A 7741-nucleotide genomic window follows, 5' to 3' on the forward strand; every position below is an offset into this window, starting at 1 on the left:
ATTTAATGGATATGACCGAAAAAAAAAGAAAGAAAGAAAGAAAGAAAGAAAACATTGCATCAGTCATTAAACCATATACAGAAACCACTGGCATGCTCTAAAGGTAACCTGATACATGTAATCAGGTCTTGCTTGGTACTGCCTAAAAACTGTTTATTTTAATGCTGTTTCCACATTTAAATACACAAAAGTTCACCCTGACAACAGCTGATAGTTGATTTTCATTTTCGACCAACCTAACAAACAAAACCATGATTAATATCTAAACATCAGAATATGCTGCATTGGAAACTATATATGTTTATATACCACCAAAGTCTCCACCCAATTAATGTCTTTCTTGCCGGTGTAGTGCACTTTCAAGCAGATCAGAGCTGCATGGTCTCTGCATGAAAATTAAACATTTGACTTGCCAGTTTGACCCCTAGTGAGTGCTTGTGTGGGTGTGCCGAATGACACATCAAATAGTTCAATTTGTTTAGATTTGACTGATTTTGGGCACCCATCTCCCTGAAACTAGTTTAAATCCGTCTAGGAAAAAAGTACCTTTTCATTTCACATTTATTCAACCTTTTGTCTTATTACTTTATGTACTTTAAGAAAAGGTTTGCAGACAATATAGTTCATTGTTGCTGCACTGCTGAAAGATATATATGGCCATTATTGTGCTATACTTTAGGGTTGTATTAAATTAATGGTGGCTGTTCAGTGGAAAAATATTGTTTTCTTTGTACAGTAGAGTTGGACCATTTCAGTCTTTAGAGACTTTCTCTGGTAGAATACCACAATTGCTTGAAATTGGGGTTTACGCAATCACTAGCAACACTGGACTCGGTGTTGTGAAAGAGGCCTGACTGTCTGCTGGTCAAAGTGCCTCCCCTTGGCTCCTGAACTGATTACACTATGAATAAACTGGCATACTGTTGAGATTTTAGATGCATCATTGAGGATTTTACTGAGACAGAAGACCACAGCATGGTCAGGACTTTGTCCTGTGTAACTTCTAAATTAAGTCACTGAGTTTATTTGGTGGAATGTTTTCGGAAAAAACGTAGAGACCTCTGCTTTTGGGTTCAAGCTAGTATGTGTATTATTTTCATCTCGGCTACAACAGTCGTAGCAACCTACGTTTTGGAACAATATTTATTTATGATAATCTACATCCATATTATAACATGTCACAACAGAGAACAATACGTTGCAGAATGAAAATGTTACACTTCTGTTCAAATGTTTGGGGTCAGTAAGATTTGTTTTAAAGAAATCAATACTTTTATAGGTCAAAAATAACAGTAAATACATTTATAACTGAAGATTTCTATTCCAAATAAATGCTGTTCTTTTCAACTTCATATTCATCAGAAGAATAGAATACTGAAAAAATGTATCACAGTATCTACAAAAATATTATGCAGCACAACTGTTCAACATTGCTTATAATAAGAAATGTTTTTCGAGCAGCAAATCTGCATATTATAATGATTTCTAAAGGATCACGTGACACTGAAGACTAATGATGCTGAAAATTCAGCTTTGCATCACAGTAATAAATTACATTTTTAAATATACTAAAATATTACTGTTTTGTATGGTATTTTTGAGGAAATAAATGCAGCCTTGGTAAACAAGAGACTTATTTAAAAAACATTACAGACCTCAAACTTTTGAATGGTATGTGCCTGTAGCACAAATTGTTCTGAAAAACCTTAGCAAGCACATTTAATACATAAAAGAAGAAAATGGTCCAGTTTGGGCACAAAAGTGGTACTTTGACCAAATTAGTATAACAAGGTGTATCACAAAGTGGTATGCATTTGTTAAAGCTGTATTGCTGTAATGAGTGGAGAAATGTCTTCAGCAAATGAATAATCATGTCTCATTCCTTTTAAATGAATTTTCCCTGACATTCTTCCATGACCTGGATGTTATTTTCCCAACAAAACAAATAATCTCTGACACATCATCCACCAAAATCACAGACGGCCACTGAAAGCACTACTCTTCTGTTGTTGCTTCATCTCCAGCTTTGTTGTGGCCTTTAATTAAGCGGCAAGCAGTTTGTTCTGCCCCCAACTGAGTCGCCGCAGAACAGCGTGTTGGTGGTTTTCAGCATGGGGTGCTTCTCCATGGGTGGGAGGAGTGAATGTCGCCTCAAATCTACTGGCAGAGGAGGTCAGACAAGTTCGAGTGACATGCAGGCCTGGGGCAGAGGAAGTTCATCGGGGCATGGTGTAGCTCAGATCTTGTGTTACCCATGAGAAGCCAGAGAGAGAGTCAGAGGAGGATGTTTTTTCCAGAGTGGGATGTCAGAACGCCAATCTGTGGGTATTAGCAGAGAGTTTGTAAGCAGGCAGAACCATTGCTCTTGCTATAGTCTTGGGTTTTGTGCCAGTGCCAGACCAGAGAAAGCAAATATTTTGCTAGTCTTGCAGCTGTGCAGGTTCCATGTAGAGTGACTTCAGACTGGAAAAGGGCCAAGCCTCAGCGGGGAAACGGTCAAGATAAAAAACACACCAGCAAAACATAATATTGGCCATAATTAGAGTGTTAAATCACATGGGCTGTGAGGACTTTGAGTGGCGTCAGCACCCTGGTCTGTACCCCTCTCATAAGGTCAGGACAGGACAGAAGGACATCATTGTAGTGTAGTAAAGACTCAGTCTTTCCTCAAGCTGTTTCATGAAAGTTAAGCCAACATGGTGACAGATTTCCAGCCAGTACACTGTATTTTGGCTTCGCACCCTCATGACGGCTTAAACATGTGGGATATAATCTGTCATATCATCACTGTTGATGCTGTTTCCAATAGTTTTCATCATCAAATACAAATGGCCGTTTTATTGCTCAGAGGTTGCTCTTTCATAGCTCAGGAGACTTTGTGCAGTTCTAAGACGTGTCTTGTTTAAGTATGACATTCTGTCTGATGTTTTTCTAAATTACCTTAGCATGAGTAAAAATAAACACAATTGAAATAGCTGTTGACAAAGTGCAGTAAAAGAGCTAGAAATGTGGTTTTATGGGAGGGTTGGGCAATTGTCAGGCTGGGAGACCAGTTACCCTTTCAGCTAAACCAGCAAAGACCAGAAAACTGTCATAGGCTGGTTTATACATTTTCCAGCAGAAAGTATATTCAGATGAATTGCTTTTGGAGAAAAAAAAAATCTAAACCAAAAACACTTTTATATGTGTGATTTTAGCAAATAACTAGACAAGTCTGTATAAAATATCAACCCTGTTACCATGATTTAATTTAGTAAACCACTGATAACTGAAAAGTGGACATTTGTAGAAATGTCAACATTAAAATATATAGTTCAGTCATGAAACTCTAGATGGCGCAGGCTGACGGGTTGTTAACGTAACTGATGATATTCAGCGAGGTAAATGACTTGGCACCAGCTGATTGGTTCATGCTGCATATGCAGCCAATGAGCTTACTGCCTTGCATTTATATGGCTGGCTAGCATTCAGTTGATAATCTTCAACTACAGCAATAATCAACAGCAGCAGCAATTCAGCAGCAGCGGAGCAGATCTATTCCGCCAAGACTAAACACGTTAACATTGTCATATCCATCACCATGCTAAAATCTTCAGAGAGTTGTCATGATTGAATTAGATTTCCTTAAAGTATCATGATCTTGAGCAAAAGGAATATTATGTCATGTTAAACCATGAAATTGTTAACCATGTTAACTTTTACATTTGTGACCCTGTTTTATTTAGGGATTCACTTCAGATGAATGACTTATGGGGAAATAAGATCTTAGCTGATATACATATACATCTTTCTTGCATTTTCACTAAAACAACCTTGGGGTTAAGAAAAAAAACAGGTCTAAACCATAAACACATGTACAGTATACAACTTGTGTCCTTCTAACAAACAAGTAGACAAGACATTTCCACAGGCCATTTAGCAGAACAGCAGGTAGCAAATGACAATCCTGTAACTATTATTTTATTTAGAATCACTTATAATCAGAAAGTGTATATTTGTAGAAATGTCAACATTAAATTCTATTTCCTTAAAGTATCGTGATCTTGAGCAAAAAGCATATTACTGTATGTCATGTTAAACCCCAAAACTGTTAACCCTGTTACCTTTTAACTTTGTTTGTGTCCCTTTTTTGTTTAGGGAGTATTACCACTTCAGATGAACGACTTTTGGGAAAATAAAGTCTTAGCTGACATACACACATCTTTTTTTGCTTTTTCACTAAAAAGACCTTAGGGTAAAAAAAACAAAAAAAAACAGGTCTAAACAAAACACACATTTACAGTATACAACTTGTGTCCTTCTAACAAAGTAGACAAGACATTTCCACAGGCCATTTAACAGAACAGCAGGTTACAAATGTCAATCCTGTTACCATGATTTTATTTAGAATCACTTATAATCAGAAAGTGGATATTAATAGAAATATCAGCATTACATGAATAATTTTTCCTTATAGTGTCATGACCCTGCAAGTGAAACCATGAAACTGTCAACCCTGTTACCTTTTAGGCTGTTTTTAGAGAGTATTGCTGCCTCAGATTAATGACTTTCAGGAGGAAAAAGAGCTAAACCACAAACAGTTGCTTATACAATTAATGTCCTTTCAACAAATAACTATTAGACGAGACAATCTTTCACACATTATTTATCTCAACAGCAAGCGGTCTGTAAAAAATGTTAACCCTGTTACCATGATTTAATTTAGCAAACCACTGATAACTGAAAAGTAGATATTTGCAAAAATGTCAGCATTAAATGAATTCCTCATATAGTATCATGACCTTGAGCACAATGCATATTATATCAATTTAGACCATAAAACTGTCAACCCTGTTACCTTACTTGAGGCTGGTTTAAGCTGTTTGTTTAGGGAGTATTCCTGCTTCAGACAAACGACTTTTTTGGGAAAAAGGAGCTAAACCACAAACAGTTCCATATATGATTTGTATCACTATAATAAATCATTTCAGTATAATAGCAGGCTGCCTATTCGTTGTCAACTACACAATGCTTTGTATTACAAACCTATCTTCCATCACTCACATAAAATTAATCACTCTTTGGCTTGATTTCCCAATGCTTAATCATACCATATATAACAGTTAGAGCAAATATTTCAAAGGCGCCCAATTCTCGGTGGAGCTGTAACGTACGTAAATATTGTTGTACTGGAGCTAGTTTATTTATTTGTTTGTGTCTGCGCGTGTGAGAGCGAATTAGGATTGTCGGCGCTGTCAGCCAGCAGCCAAGGCGTGCCTCAATAGCCTGTCTCGTGGAGCCCATTTTCCCCAGGAAGCACTGTGACTCAGTTGTGGTTGACTGTGGAGATCTCTACATGTTACAGCCCTGCGAGTGGCATGTTTTCCTAGTTCACTTTGAGGTCCTCTTCTGTCCTGAAGTATCCTCCGTCCAACAGACAAGATGGCTAATATTTCAGTTAGCACACAAGCAAACGTTACACCCTGCAAGTACGGTCTAGCTGGAAAACTGATGCGGTCCCTAGAGATAAAAGTCTATCTTTTGTAGAGGTGAGATCTCGCCAGTTTTGTTTTTCTATACAGCAGAGCTGCATTTCATGGCTCATTCTCTCAGACAAGACCTTGGAATAATACGAGCGTGAAAGGGCAACTCACATGAGTCTTGAACTGAAACCTCACAATGCTTGGAAAACAGTCAAAGAGAAAAACAAAAGGGGTAATTTCATAGAGAATCAATATATTTGTCTTTTCTAAACCAATGGATAATGGACCCCAGATCTGCTGGGTGTATGCTGTGGTTTATTGCTGTCTGTAGATTTTATTATTTTCCCCCCAGAATTCTTGGGTGATATGGGTAATGTTGTGACCTAATTCAGATGGGGAACCACCCACAGGAAATCCCCCTGAATGCTGCTGAGGTAATCAGGATCTCGTAGACCTACAGACAGTTCTGATTTGTGGGCCATCAGAGTTGTGAGATATGACGCTGCAGCGTGATCCCTCTTAGTTTCAATGACCCAGAACAGCACCTCTCGGAAATGTTTCTTGGTATCGTGTGTCAGAAAAAACACAGTTTCCTTTAAAGTTTGGGTTACCTTGGGAACCATTCTTTCCACAACTACCTCTCCACCCCGCACACAGGAAAACACACTTGCAAAAAAATACGCTCATCAAAAGACAGGGAAGCTGTCACAGGAAACGGCATGTTTAATGCAGCGAACACATTTACATGAGAAACTTTTCCTGTGCAGGAACACGATTGATCGCGGTTCAACAAAAACACAAGGTAGCTACATTATTACGATTCACACAGAATCAACCGCATCATAGGCGGAGCGTGTGTAAGGCTGGCCACGGGGGACTTGGGGCAAAAATGCCACTAAATTGGACAAAAATGCCCCTGCACAAACAAATTAAATCTATTACGTCTGCTGCTAACAAAGTGAATATGAATAGTGTCGATTGCGGCATTAAATTAAGATCTGCTCATGTTGCACCGTATTTCATTTTAGGTGTTTTTACAGTGTTGCGCATTTTAACCAATCGCACACATATCTGTTGAGCTTAGGAATGCAATGGCAAATCAGAAGCGTTCAGATGAGTCATCGTTCAAACTCTTCAGTTTTGTTGAGTGCGCACGTGTTCGCTGACTGAATTACAGACTCTTGCGAATTCTCTCATCATAAACAACAAAGTGCAGATGTACGTACAATGTAAGTAAGAGATTCATTTCACAGTCCAAAGTGCTTAACAATGTAAAATAAAATTAAAAGAGCAAAGAAAACACAGAAAAGAATTTTAAAAAGACAGACAATAACACAACAATTAAATGAAATTAAAATGCTAAGGAGAAATTATACGTTTTCAACCTCGATTTAAAAATGGTAATGGAAGGTGCCATGCGGCAGTCTAGAGGCAATTGGTTCCACAGACAGGGGGCAGTGACTGAAAAGGCTCTGTCACCCTTAGTTTTCAAACGGGAACGAGGGACAGATAAAAGAGCCCTGTCAGTGGATCTTAAAAGTCTGGTAGATGACAAAGGGATAATAAGATCTTTAAGATAAGATGGAGCTTGATTGTTTAGAGCTTTAAAAACAAACAACAGAATCTTAAACTGAACTCTAAAATGGACCGGAAGCCAGTGAAGCGAAGCTAAAATTGGAGTGACATGGTCATATTTCTTTGCCCCAGTCAGCAGCCTTGCAGCTGCATTTTGTACCAACTGGAGGCGTGAAAGCGATGACTGAGGAAGACCTGAGTACAGTGAATTACAGTAATCTAAACGTGAGGTAATAAAAGCATGAATAACCTTCTCCAAATCTTGAAAAGACAAAAATTATTTTTATATATATATATATATATTATATATGAGTTATATAATTATCCATTTCTAACGTTTTTTTTTATTGTAATCATGTTAAATACAAATTCAGTCCCATTAGACATTTTTTTTAGCCTACATGACACCCATGTCTGGTTCTTGACTAAGGGGTAAAAACCTTTGAAGAGCAAGAAAACTGTGCCGCGGGGTGTACAAGTTGATGTTTTGGCCACACTTGAACCTGAACTCCTCGAGTCAAAAACACCAGCTCTTTCTCCATCATCGCCAAAATTGGTGCCATTTGTGTCTCTCTTATACATATTTGTAAAATGGTTTTATCAATGAAGATGCTGAATTTTACTTTGTGTTAGTTTAGGCAATTTTCTAAACACATCAACACAAATCCAGGAACGTTTTTTTTTTTTTTTTTTTTTTTGCATGT

The sequence above is a fragment of the Sinocyclocheilus rhinocerous genome, unplaced genomic scaffold (assembly GCF_001515625.1).
Source record: "Sinocyclocheilus rhinocerous isolate Xijiao unplaced genomic scaffold, SAMN03320098_v1.1 scaffold2245, whole genome shotgun sequence".
Lineage (NCBI taxonomy): Eukaryota > Metazoa > Chordata > Actinopteri > Cypriniformes > Cyprinidae > Sinocyclocheilus > Sinocyclocheilus rhinocerous.